Genomic DNA, 14,631 nt, shown 5'->3' with positions numbered 1-14,631 from the left:
CACATCTCCAAACTCTTCTGGAGTTTCCAGTATCTTTATATCATTCAGGATTTTCTGCAGGCAGTTAGGATCTACATTAGTGCACATGCACATGGTTCTCATTTCATATGTTAGGAGTGTCTTTGTTTTTCACCCAGTCAAATGGTTAGTGATTCAACTCTGAGATCTACATATCTTTAATGGACCCACAAATGAGGCAATGGGCTAAAACATGCATTAAGTGACACTGACATTAGTTTGTAGTGGCATGATCGAGGTCCAGCCAGAGGCCACACAAAGAATCATCTAGCCCCATTCAACCACAACTCGACCAGGTCAAAAAGTAAACCGGGCATACAAAATACATAACTGGTGTAACGGGTCAACTGACTAAGCAGATAACAGACACAGCACAGTGAAAAAAAAAACAGCAGGGCCTGGCCAACACTATCATGGCCTGGACCTGGAGGCAATCTCTGCTCTTTCCATGAGGGATGCAACACAGACTTGCACAGATGTGGCTAGATATCCCTTAGAAGGGAAAAGGTCCTCGTGGAAGAGCCAACTCTACAGTAAACCTTTACAGTGCAATTACCTCTATAAGTCTCCACTGGGCTGAGTGTGCACATTTAAGCAAGCAGGAATGCAGTACAGCATGTTGAGAAAGTAATATATATATAAATATATATCTGATTCATATTCATGACAACACCCTCTTGAGAAAGGCTTTTCTGAAATGCCAGGAAGTGTTCTGCTCAGTCTGTGCTTGAATTCAATGTGAAGTAATATAGCAACTTAGTGTGCTACGTGCCAATACAGTCTTTGCATGTGACCCCTGTACAGATTCCTTTAGATGTCCGCTTGCCGGTTAAAAACTGTGTTAAACGGTGATCGCTGTGTAGGCGGTTACAGGAAGCTGACAGTGAAGAAGCAGTTTCAGTCAATAGCTCCTCCTGATGAGATAACGCTTACCGCTTGCCTTTCCTTCAACAGTCGCAATTAAATTTGTCGAAATAACGTACAACTCCATCGTATATCGTGTGCTTGTCATGTACTTTCCAACAAAGCATAAAGCAGGGGTCCTCAATCTTACCCAGAAAGGGCCGGTGTGGGTGCAGGCTTTTATCTCAACCAAGCAGTAATACACCTGATTCTACTAACTGAGGTTCTCAGCAAAGACTCTAGTGGTTGATTAGTAGAAGCGGGTGTGTTACTGATTGGTTGGAACAAAAGCTTGCACCCACACCAGCCCTTTCTGGATAAGATTGAGGAACCCTGGCATAAAGTAAAGTCTACCCCCCCTTAGTAGAAGGCAGTGATGGCCTGGGCTGTAATGTAGGTCGCTGGGTTAGGGACGTGAAAAGCGAGCCCCCCTGCCGGTCTCCGTTCTGCGTGAGGTCACCGGGCTGACTCAGTCTTTCTGCCTACGAGAGGGGGCTTTGCCTGTCCGGCTGCGAGCCGCGGGATTTACGCCACGGCTAAGCGGGGCGAAGCCAGGTAGAGCTCAGGCCCGATGAGTTCTCGGAGGCCCTATAACGAGACGCAGATGTTAGCCTCCCGCCTGCAGAATCCACTTCGTGGCACCAAGATGCTTCGTAATCCAAACAACGAGATGTAATTAAAGACATACTGCCTTGGTCTATGCTCCCTAAAGAAAGGAATAAAAAAATGAGCGCAACTCAACTATGCAGCCTTTCTGCTGAGAGTTTCTGTGCAAGATCAATTGTTAGTTAATTTAACCCTTCGAGATGTAAGAATATGTGATTAGAATGTTCTTAATTGAACATTCCAATGCTATTGTAACAATCACTACTGGTAACTGAAAGCAATGGAGTTCTAGAACACTAGACTTTCTAGATTAATTTAGACAAATAAAGGTTTAAACACCACTGTTCTGCCTCTAGCTCTTATTGTCAGTGCCCAAACCACTGTTCTGCATAGCTTATTTTCTTAAGGAAGACCAAACAGATGCCATTACAGAACTGTTATTCAAGCACAAACCGAGGTCTGTTAAAACTGTCTGACTAATCTACTCTTCCTTTTCTGCAACCCACTGAGTTCCTGACAGATTCACTACACCCGTGGTCTTCCATAGGTATGGCCGGGAAATGTTGCTACACATGTTTTCCAAAACCACATCTTCAAAGCCTAAAGTTATAAACACAGACTCTCTTTCCCCTAGAGGTCATTAAACACCATAATTTTCTATAGATGGAGATTTTAATGAAGTAGCACAGTGGCTCTGTGTATTGAGAAATGCCCAATAGATCAAACATTGTATCCTTTAATTGAAATATGTCAGCTTGTAAAATTATACAGCTAATTTAAATTGTGTTGTATATTACACTTGCATGATTCAAGTAATGGAGTGTAAAAATGAAATCAATTTTGATTTGACTCTAAGATGACCAATCCACTTCAGTAAACTGTTATTAGGTTGTCATTACACATAACAGACTCTGCCATATGCATCCATTTTCATAATGTGAAAATAGACAAGGTTATTCCTAATGAGAAGAGCACTTTTTTTATTACATTAAGGCTGCAACTCTGATTGCTCAAATCTTAGATCTTGACACCAACGTGCCTCTGATGAATTCATATATACTTTATGCTTGGTTTTGTTGTTGCTATCTAAGATGACAAAACTATTTAAAAACCTGGAGAACTCAAAAGACTGAAATAATTAAAAAGGTGGACGGTTTCCTTGGAATTGAACTGTGAAAAAATGCTCCACAAGTCTAAAAAAAAAAAAAACAACAACAATAATGACCCAAATGCAGCCGGAGCGGAGAGGAGATAAAGTCGTTCACGGTCTACTTCCTCCTCAAACCCAGGAGAAGGCAGAGATTCCTCCGAGCGCGAGTTCAGGCCCTCGCCGGTCACGGTCAGGGGCTTCGGGAGCGTAACGACGCCGCGCTTCGCTTCGCGACCCCAGCTCCCCGGGACCCCTCCCGCGGACCCCGTCTGCGCGCCAGGCGACCCGTTCGCTCGTCTCGTGCAAATGACATCACTCTCACGGGCACGCTCTGACGCGGTAATTACTCTTCGAGGAGAGATCAGAAGCTCAAAATGAGCTCCCGGGGGCTCTGCTCATGCTGTGCTCACGGGGCAGTCATTAAGCAAAGACAGCGTCGGTGTCTGTTTAAGGCACTGCTGTCCCGAGAATGGCATGAGGACGAGGAGAGATTATGCCTTCATAGTTAACTTCAAAGCAGGGCACAGGCACTTTGACTAAAAAGTTTTTTTAATGAAGAATCAGCTCCCTAACACTAGTCTGCTCATCAACTCAAGCACACCTGCCAGTATTCATATTTGAAGCACCTCAGACTTGCTTGTTACCTAGAAACTGAAAAACATGCCCTTTTTCATATAGTTCTGAGTTCACTTAATTTTTATTTGAAGCGTGCAGCAACAGACGTAACAGCAGGAAACCTGCAATCAAAACTTTATCATTAACAGATGATAAAAGAATATTGTGAGGACCTGTGTAATGAACAACAGGTGCTGTCGCAGGGGGAAACTAATTCAAACTCCTACATTTAATTTCAGAGATTGAACGGTTTTCATGGTCCGGTACTGCTTGAGGATTTGCATGCTGGCTTACGTCACCTTGTAACTTCTGCTTTAATTACTCATTGACGCACACTGTCTTTGCATACAGTCTGCACAACTACGCACTACCTACTACACAGAATATCTCTTACCTTCCTATGTTTTAGGCCTACATGCTGTTAGTTAGATATACTTTTCTTGCCAGACATAACCCTCCTGTGTATTCCTGTTGATTAGAGAGGGCCATAAAGAGTGGAAAATGCAGAATACTGTGTATTACATCAGCGGAATTAAATGCAGAATTAAAAGTTGCAGATGTGCGTAGCGACAGGGAAACCACTTCTAATGTGCTATAGGTTTGGCAGCCTTTGCCGATTGGGAGTTACATCAAAACAGAGCTTTTTAAAGAAACCATATTACAGGCCATTCCAGCACAACAAACTTTCTCTTTATGGTGTTTCCATCCAAAAGGCAAACTTCTATTTTTACATTTCATGCAATTATAATGATTTCCACGCATGGATGGTCTCAACCATCTGGAGAAACTGGTGTAATCACTATTTGAAGGACTATGTGTACCTTCATATACTTGTATACTGCATTTGATGTGATTGAGTAATTACACTTTCCCCCGCCATGTTAAATAGTTATATAGATTTCTATTTTAATTAATTTTTTTTCCAATAATTGGCATGCACAACACAAGCATTATCTTCATACCCTTGTGATTTTGTTAATAAGTGAGAATCGTTTTTATATGCGTTTAAAATATTGCTAAAAGCAAATTAAATTATCTTAATTTCTGAAACCTGTCAACAAACCTGTAACCTAATAGATGAGACCTGCCACAGACGCAAGTCAAGCAGAGCGGATTTCTGAACGAGGCAGTAAACCGTAGAACAGCTGCAGAAAGACAAACAGACCTTTGCTTTTGGTGGGATTGTCCAGGTGCTTTCCTCCGTGAGTTCACCTGCAGCCTCAGGGCCAATCGCAAATCATGAGCGCGGACAGTTAAACGGCCCTGTTTTCAGAGGGCCTGCACGTAATCACCAGGCTCTCCGCCCATCTCGCAGGTGACTTGGCCAGAGCCAAGGTTGACGGCGCTTTTTGTTTTCCAGCGAAACCAGACATGAGCGATGCAGTAAAACAGCTGACAAGCGCCCCCACTTCGCCTCTCTTTAAAACCGCTCTCGCCAGCCAAGGTCAAACGAAGCGGCTCCACCCAGCTTGGGTTCGGCCTTCGTCATTACCCCTAATGCCGGCCCGGGGACATCTGGCCCGGCTAAGCCCAGAGCTGGAGTTTAATGAAAGCTCTATCCTTTAATAAATGTCTGCGGCGGTCACTAGCTCGGCAAAAACCCCCCGCCGATTACCTCCGCGTTCTTTACATCATTCTCAGTCTTCCGTACGTACGGGCTAGACGCGGGGCGCCCTTATCTGAAGGACGCACAGGTTTACTCTGCTTGGGTCCTGTCTGGGCCTGCCGCGAGCTTGTATCCTCTGTGTCATCGCAAAGTGGGTCAAAGTGGGCACGTCCTTAAACACGAAGACCCTGGCTGCTCTCTAGCCGCTGGAAGAGTGTAAACCCCGCCTCACCCCACTGGTATCCCGCAGTCTACCTGCGCAAGGAGAAATGTGCAGGACAGGACAGTAGCTTTTCTGTGCTGTTTTTAATTCATGAATGGCAGGGATGGAAACCAAAGAATTGGTCAGAGAACTTAGAGAACCGCAAAGCCCCTGACCAGTTCCTTGTAGCTGTGTCCCCATGGAAGAGTATGTAAATAAATTCTGGGTCTTAATGACTGTATTTGCCCTTTGTATTCTACATTCTGCTTTCTGCAAAACCTCACAGGACTCATAAGTGGACAGTTTTACCATCGTGACAACGTCTACTTACTGCAAAACAAACGGCAGTGCTTTCTCTGATGTGGAGCACATCTCTGCAGGTTAATGTCAGCTGTCATGGATGAGAGGTTGCTGGGTCCCAGGCAGACAATGTGTCGTAAAACCTTTGAAAACGAGCAAATTATGCCATCGCACATGAAAGGGAACGCTACAAAGGAGCCTAAAAGTACTCCTCTCTGGATGGATCCCAGATGTGTGACCTTTGCTGCAGCTGCAGAGAGCTAACTGTGGAAGAAAGCACTGATCTTTATAGCGACTTTCAATAAAAGATGAAAACCTGGCCTTGTCCTCGCTGATGCTTAGCGTGCTCCTGTGTCCCAAAGCAAGGTCACACAGAAATGAGGTCAACCAAACACAATGTTTAAATTGTACTCCCTCCGCTGAGGTCACATGCAACACATTAGGTAAATGTTAACAAAAACGCTAAAACATCAATGCTCAGTGCAATGCAATTAAACTGTTTAAAAGGCACCAAGCAGCAACTTGCACTACACTTCATGTCTGCTTAAAGCATTTGGCACATGAAAATTTACTGTTAATATTATGACCCCAAATAATGCCTTAACTAGCAGAGTGTGGTGGAAGAAGAATGAGGACAAACAGAGTCATGCATTGACGAGAAAGTTAAAAGTTACGAAACTTCTCCAGGACAGGATCAAACATTCCCTTCCCTATGGAAAAATGTAAGCAGGCTGGATGTTAGAAGATAGAGCCGAAAATCTTGATAGCGTTTAAGAGGCTTCTCTTCCATTCCAGAAGTGGGTGATATGCAGACATGGCAGGAGACATTCTTCAGGCTGATTGTCTGATTTGGAGGAGCTAGCAGATCTCACTGAATACCAGTCAGTGCACCTAAAGGAGATGTTACTACACAAGTATCAGCAAGCTATTGGGTAACTTCTGTATAGTGTATAACACTTTGTACATTCATATTTAAACTATATAGCCTGGATTCAAACAACATGTGTGCTTTTGAAATTTAAATACATGCAGTTGTTATTTTCTATGTGATCACTAACTATGTAAACCTTCCATTTAATTGTGACTCAAAGCTAAGGACAATTTTGACTCCTACTGGACTGGTACGTGACTAATATAATTATATTCAATTTGCGATAATGTTATTGAATTGCTGCCGATGATTTCATGGCACATAGCAATACTTCCAAGTTTAGCTACTAAACTGAATTGTTTGCATATACTTATAAACGTTTTACAGATGATGCCATCTAGATGGGCTGAAATTCTTTAAACCTCTTGATGTTCGTATGATGAGAAATGAAGTAAGCCCTTTAACTCCAAACATGGAATTTGATTTTTTTTGATTTTTTAAAATCCCAACATTTGACACAAAGTCACAAAATCGGATTACCTCTGTGTGTGTTTTTCAGGGTTTTCTTTGTAATCTCTAAATAGGTGATTGAAAGGCCATTCAAATAAATGGGCACAACACAATCCTTAACCATAGCTACTGTCCTTGGGGCATAAGATTACATTTCAACCTTCTTGAAAGTAAAATGGCTACTTAGAGGTAAGACTCTTCACATTCATTCTCAATGGCCAAAGAGATGTAGCTACTCAGTACAAAATGTTTGACATCAGGAATGGGGAAGAAAAATCACATGTCCTTCATGCAATTATACTCCACCCATTCAGAGAACATGTGGGACTCACTAGGGAGATTAACAGCAGGCTATAAACTTCACCTGGGAATGTGCACAGTTTTGGTGATTATCAGTTTCAACGGTGCAGTCTGTTACATGACGAGGTGTGACTCACGGTAAGTGGTTCACCATTGGCGGGAAAACGCCAGGTGCTTTTATGAATTTTACAGCGTGTGGGAAACCGCTAAATGCAGTTTATCACCACTGGAGTTCAGCAGAACGAAGAGGCGACACAATAAGCACCGCCGGACCCATCTGAACTGAACCGGGTTGCCATGACTTCGGGAGAGCCATTCCGTAAACAACCAGCCACACAGCCTTTCATCGTAAAACAATGCAAGCTTCTCCTTAAGTGCCTTTCAACTGCTGTTTGAATGGACGTCCTATTTACCAGCAAGCCCTCACCAGGGGGTCAATTATACGGCCTTCAGACCCCAGGCTATTAAGAGGTAGATTCAGACTGGCAATTCACAGTATACAGCGCCTCTTTTCGTGGAACAGATATGCACTTTAAAAGTGCTTATCTATATTCAATTAGCATTCAAAATGGAGTTTGCAGATAATATGTAATCAGTTGGCCATCTGAGCTGAATGAAAGTGCTTGGCACTGATCCACATTGACCAAGTGGGCTTTGCATTAAGGATACAAAATTTTACCGATAAAGTAGGAGTCTAAGAGAGGAGAAAAATACATCTCAATTGAGATCGTATTCCAGAAAAATAATTATCAGGGCAGTATGCCTGTCAGGTCTAATCTACTGTTGTCTAATAGCGGGTTTCTTTGGCCAGGCATTACCATTTCATTTACATACAGCTGTGAGACTGACGCACTTGATTAAGTAAACGGTACAGGGTCAGCTCCACCATCATCAATTCAAGTCACCGCAGGTTTAAACCATCTGAGGTGTTCTTTCCTCCGACGACCGTGGTTGGGGAAAATTTTTTGGCAACTGTTCTGAGAAACCTCCTTGAGAAGGCTGTTGAGGAGATGGTTATTTTGATCCTCTGTGGTATCTAGGCTCTTACATCTGAGAGCTTTTGTCTGAGGTCTTTTGAACCCCAACGGCTGGCACATTTTTTAAAAAGCACATAGGGGAATACGACGGAGGCCGAAGCCAAACATTTCAAAGAGTCTAGAGTGGTACTCTGAACAACATAAACCCAGGGGAAGCATTTATTTGGACAGGCCCAGCATTCATTAAGCACTTGTTTAAGGGCCATCTGCTTGGTGGGCCCTTGGCACATACAACACTGGGTTTCATTTTCAAACGCCTCAGATACAATGACAGAGAGCTTAAAATGTATATTAATGTCTATTATTAATGATGCAGGAAGATCAAGTACCTCCTCTATTTCAATGTATGGACATATTTTTAATGAAAAGTAATGGGGCTACCTTCTCGTTCTTGGCTGTCATGTATTGGCTGCTTCACCGTAAATCCAGTACCAAGAGCCAGCCAGTTCATAATAACCCGATTGTTACCAGTGTAAAATGTAAGCACCACATGAAAAATAGAAAATCTCTCTACTTCCCACACAGTATTCCATGGAGTGTGTTGTTCAAGTGCCGGGAAGCACCAGCATATCTCTCCAGGCTCTGTGATCTGTTATTGTGAGCAATGCACCCCACTGCCAGATGGGATATGCTGTCCCTCCCGCTACACGCGTAGGACAAGGGCAAGAATGTCCCCACACCAGCTCCGGCCAAAAACGTGCACAGGGAGAGTGGGGGTTTGCAGAGAAACTGCTCGTGCGCTGCCTAATCTCATCAGCACGCATGACTTCTGTGAAAACACAACAGAGGGGACAGAGACTCTGAGCCATTAAAAAACCCTGCCTAGAAAATATCCACCTCCTTTAGCATGCCAAAAATACTATGGCCAACTTCACAGCTGCTTTCAAAATGGCACGACCATTAGCAACCCTTGTTATCCGCTCACTTTTGCCCAGTTTCCATAGTGTAACTTTCACTTCATTTGTGAACAATGTATTGGGTCCTTGTAAAGGTTTGGCTGGTAAGCTATTCTGCAATTAATTGGGGGATTTTGGCAGATGGGTTCAGTTAATCAAATGAAACAGGCATCAGGGTTTGAGTGGGTAGACTTTATGGGGATTTATTTCATAAACCCCTTTGCTCTTGCTGTTGTTGTATTTTGTATTCTTAAGCCTAATTAAAACATGTACATGACGGAACACAACAGCAGAAGGTTCAACAGAGTGTGAAGATCTACTTTTTCCTTCGTGTCTTGCATTTACTGGTACCTGCAAATATAAAGCAGAACTATCCAATGCTTGATGGGGTGTTTTGGTCATTGTTATAGTAACTGTTTTTTTCAAGTGGACAAAACCAGCCACCACACTGAAATATTACACAATCTTTGAACATCTTCAGAAAATATCTGAAAACGCTGAGCTAAAGAAGAATGTGTCGTAAAAATAAAAAAACAAAAGCACTGCCTTAAAATTGTGACTGAAAAATCCAGAAGAAATCTGACTTAATAATGGCCATGGGTTTGTCATGCACCCTGCATGCTGTGGCTTAACCTTTGAAGTGGACCTTAGTTATTGTTTAGTTGCCTTAATGCCCCCCATCCCTTAATCCCCACACAGAATTGCCTCCTCTGGTGCTGTCCACAGTAATGGGTAATGTGAGCTTTAGCTATGCATAACAATGAAAATACCTATTTTACATTAGCATGAATACTGGCTTAGATGATTATCTATCAATTTCAATGAGTTGCTACAGTGAAAATCCCTCAATAAGAGGACAGTATGATTACCTCTGTGTTAACCTGATTAAACTAACAATACTATGGCACAACATGGAGTAACTAGAGGTTTAAGGTGCTGAGTTTATGGACTGCTAAGACACTGGCACATTGGGCAATTATAAATCTTTCATAAATGCCATGTCACTATCTCAGTTTAATAACTGGAGCAAGCCAACAGCATCAGCAACTTTACACACTTTACACAAGGTTGCTGTAATCCTTATAGGCCATGTGAACTGGAGCCTGTTTGAATGGGGACAAGTTTTATGTTCATCATTATGCATCACCGTCCATTTACATCCTTTACATTACTCATCATCGTTAAAAAAACAATGGTTTTATTTTAGTTTGAATCTTGTTAGCAATCACATAGTGTCATATCACACTAGCTGCCACGTGCCACCATGCTGCAAAGGAACTGGTTGCACAAAAAAAAACCTTACAAAGGACATAATTTCCTAATGTCTTTCAGGGCGATGCTAAATTTTCACTAGCCCAGGTTGCGTGAGAGTCCAAATGATGAACAGACCCTACAGCAGAAAGAAGCTCCACTCCAGATCGGTTGGGAAAGATAAAAAAAGAGAGAGAATCTCTGATTTAAGTTCTAGGTCGCCCGTCCTGTAAGAGGCAAGACGGATGCAGGTCAAGTCTTCAGCAATGAAAGAGAGAAGCACTCCTAAGAGGTACCAGATGTCCTGCTACAGCGAGCTTCAAAAGCATAATCAAAGGATCTATGATGAGACAAAAACATGCAATATGAAGAGGTAGAACTAGACAGAGGAAACCAAAGGGCACAATTGCTGATGGTCAAAGGGTGGGGGGCCAAGTGGATTCTCCAAGGCACCGCCCCCCCCCCCCCCCCCCCCCCCCCCCCACCCCACCCCCAAAGAGGAACAGCCAATGCTTTCAGTTAAGGGGTAAACAATTCAGGGGGAAAAGAGGCCTTATCTTAACATGTGATTTAACCCGTGTGACACAAAGGGATTCCCAAACATATCTGTGCCCATGAGAATCTGAGTCTTGCACTTAAAACTCCTCCAATGGAAAGGAAAGGAGGAAGCAGGAAAATAAAGGAGGGTTTTCTAAAGAGACACAGGAAAGCACAGGCATCCCAGCACAGTATTCACTTATGTTCCTGGGATTACACAATTGCACTGATGTGTTCTGATTTAGAGAGCTCCAATAATCTTCTTTACTTATTATTACCGATTATTTTCCATTGTTTATCGTCTGATTTTTTAAAAAACGTTTATTTCAGAGGTTGAAGATTTTATGGGTTACATCTTGCTCTTCTCCCTTCAATTCACTCAACTAATCTGAAAGTGTTCGGTAAAACACAATGAAATATATTTGAAGGTCCAATCTCAAAACCAAATGCAAGTCCTTTGTACATAATCTGGGCTCTTAAACCACGCATATGTCTTTGATTTAGTCTTTCAGAAAAAGTCAGATGATAAATCTGTTTTACATATGGGTCCGGCTGTGCAGTGAACACCATTCCCCACTCACAGTCTGTGCTAAATATCATTTTGATCGAATACAGAAGCTGCATGGATGCTCGCTCACTTGGTCGCAGCCTTAAGTTGTCACAGTAATAAACCCATATCCTAAAATAACACCTAAATATATGAGTTTGAAGTCTGCAATCATGATTTATCACAGAAACGTGTGTTTACATTGTAGGAGCTGGTTACGTTGGTCAAAGTCCACATGACAAGTTTACAGGCTATGTAGGCTACTACACTGCTTACAGAACTGTAGCCTACTATTTAAGTATCTTGCCCCGTTACAAAACTCCTTGAACATAAACGCTGTGCAATATTAATAAACATTTGAACGATAGCATAGCCTACATCACAACTGACAAATTCCTTTTTTCAGAGTGCAGACTCCGCTTCCTCAGCAGCGCAGAGTCTTCCAGCAGCACAGAAACTGACAGATGAAACGTGTTTACGTTTGGCATAGCGCAACGATTACGGATTGGAACTAGTTTTAGCCCAATTAGATCGCCTGTGTTGTAAATCAATTTAACGAATATACACGTGACGAACCATAAATTAAAAATACAGCACATAGCCCCGTGCATTATTTATGACGTAAATGCATTGTTCAATTTCATTTCGAAATATTGCACGAATTTATCATCATTAGAAAAGCAAAAATTAACTTTGCTTAATTCGACCATGCAAACGTGGTCATCATTCCGTTCGCCTGTTTGAATACTCTGGGTAACACACGAGGTGGAAAAAGATCATCTTATACGCATTCTTATACATACATCCAAAATCGAACATTGTCACTTTTATCCTGTTGTCTCAGTATATGAACAAAGTATAGCCTACTCACGTAGCTTTAAACTACATAATGTACTTGGAACATGTGATGTAGTTATCTTGTGCAACTCCCTCTCGCGGGCTGCAGTACTACAACGGTACCACGGTATTTTTGGGAACTGAGTGCCACGACTTTGCCTCTCCGATAACTATAACTGCAGCTGTACAGATGTGTGTTAAAAACGTTTCGAAATAAGGAGTGAGTCTATTCCGTACAACGCATCATTATTCAAGTATCATTTATAGGCTACTTACAGTGTAAACCGGGTGTTACAGCAGCAGAAATTTCCAACAATGAATGAAAGATTCAGTCTTCAGTAAGATGCGCTCGCTCTTCAAGATAAATTCCTCGGAGTTCGCAGAGACTCCGCTGTAGTTGAGGTGGGTTGTCTTTTTGTTCCCTTTCTTGGCTTAGGTTTCTCCCTCCCCCACACTTTCTCCGTGACCACTGAATAGGGAAAAGGGCTTTCTCTTGCTCTCTCACACAAATTCAGTCTTCAGCGCCTGCCCACCGTCCATCTGACGTCGGTTTCCTCAGTCACGGCTCTCTCTCTCTTCCATCCCTTCCCCCATTCCGTTTGTCTGTCAAAAGAACGAGAGAAGAAAAGAGGTAGACTATGGCCTCTCTCTCTCTCTCTCCCTCTCTCTCTCTCTCTCCCATAAGGACGCTCGCACGCGCGCACGCACACACACACACACACACACAAGGGACAATTGGTGGCAGGAATTTGGCTCAGGGCCCAACCCCCACAACCACCAGCAGCACTGATTGCCCCTAAAAATGACCCATCCCTGGACACAATACAGTGTTTATTGTTAAATGAACATTATTATCTTTATAAGCTTACTAAAATAGTGCAAGATAATCAAAAAATATTAAAATGTAATTTTGATTTGCTTGCAAACATATGTATGTTCTTATTTAAGTTCACTGTACCCATGCAGGATAACAGCAATTCTTCCCAGACTGAATCCACATCTTTGTATTATTCATAAATAAATAAACAAATAAAACCAATTAAGAATGTGGCTCAGCTTATAATTGTATAATAACTTGGAATGTCAAAAAGATGTCATGTGAGGTTCTGGCGGTATTCACTCACAACCATTCCATAACTAAGACTGTTTCAGAAATAATAAGATATTAGCAGGCTCTCCAGAACAGCTGTACACTGATACAGATGCAACTTCATAGTAAAACAGTATATATAAGAAGGTTGTCTAAATGCATCAATAATATTGACTGAAGAGCAAGAGGGATTTTTGTGTTTGTTCCTGAGCTTGTTCTTGTTCTTGTTATTGTCCAAAGGGCTCACCAAAGACTCCTAAGTTCCAAAGTATAAATAAATTCTTGACTGGTGAACTAAGAATTACATCAGCTCAAGAGTTTTCAAGAGAACAATGAATACTTATTTGTAACAATACAGCTTAGCAGTATAATTTAATTTGCGGTATACACACACGATTACAATCTTTCATTTCAATGGTAGTTGAGTTTTGTTCCATAGACCATTCTTCGAAACAATAACGCTTTATGTGTGTCTAAAATATGACAACTTATTCCAATCAATAAAACAATTAGACCACACAATAGTCTACTATTGACATGGGTTCAAGGGTGTTGGGGTATTGGAAATTGACCAGCATTCTTTTGTGTTCATAATGAATACAGCCCATTTTTACGCAGTTTCTGAGCCCGTCCTATATTTCCTTACAAATATTTCAGGGCTTCAACAATGCAACAAAGAATTGATACGAATTAACCAGCTCCATGAATTTGAACAGGACCTCAAGCAGGTCAGATCAACGGCATTCCTCTGTAACAGAGCCATGATAAGGGTGTTTCCTTGACTCCTTGTTGGTTGGTTCATTGTAGTGCAACAGCAGTCAGTGCTGCCCTTTTTGGGGTAGTTATTTTCACTGCTGTCCTCGAGAAGGCCAAAACAGCCAGAGGAACTGTATGTATGTACAATTATTGCATCATAAATATATAGTTTCAACTTTATGTGGGTTACAAGAGAGGATTTCCCGGGCCAGCCACATTCCAAAGCACGCAGCCAGTCAATCAGAGACGAAGGACACTGCTTATTTGTTTTTACAGCGCGAGCCAGATATCTATTCGGAGAGCTCCGAGACTGAGATTCCCGAAAGGGAACCCGTCAGGGACACACCGAGGACAAGGCCAAGCGCGCAACCCTGCGGCGTGGTCGCCCCAGACCGCTGCTCTTACACACTGTACAGTCAGTCCAAAATTCCAAAAGCACGTTTCTCAGAGCGTACGCACGGTTTGTCTGTGCCAGCTGAGAAAACAGGGCTGGACATTATTCAGATTTAGGAGTACATCAAAAGGCGGGCAGCAACATGGATTTAGTGAGGTGTTCTGCTGGAGGACACTCTACTGTGCTCTTACTGGACACACGGAGG

General features: G+C 42.4%; 1 protein-coding gene across 1 annotated transcript in view; it reads right to left on the bottom strand.

Moving 5' to 3' along the window:
• Window positions 1–12,841, bottom strand: part of LOC118206209 (LHFPL tetraspan subfamily member 2a protein-like) — a 50,358-nt gene extending 37,517 nt beyond the window's left edge. Inside the window, exon 1 of the mRNA XM_035378560.1 lies at window positions 12,463–12,841. The gene's annotated coding sequence lies outside the window, so the exon portion shown is untranslated. The remainder of the gene's footprint in view (window positions 1–12,462) is intronic.
• Between the last annotated feature and the right edge of the window lie 1,790 nt (window positions 12,842–14,631).

Source organism: Anguilla anguilla, chromosome 10 (assembly GCF_013347855.1).
Source record: "Anguilla anguilla isolate fAngAng1 chromosome 10, fAngAng1.pri, whole genome shotgun sequence".
NCBI classification, from domain to species: domain Eukaryota; kingdom Metazoa; phylum Chordata; class Actinopteri; order Anguilliformes; family Anguillidae; genus Anguilla; species Anguilla anguilla.
Note: the sequence above shows the minus strand (reverse complement) of the source record. Positions and strands in the feature narration are given on the sequence as shown.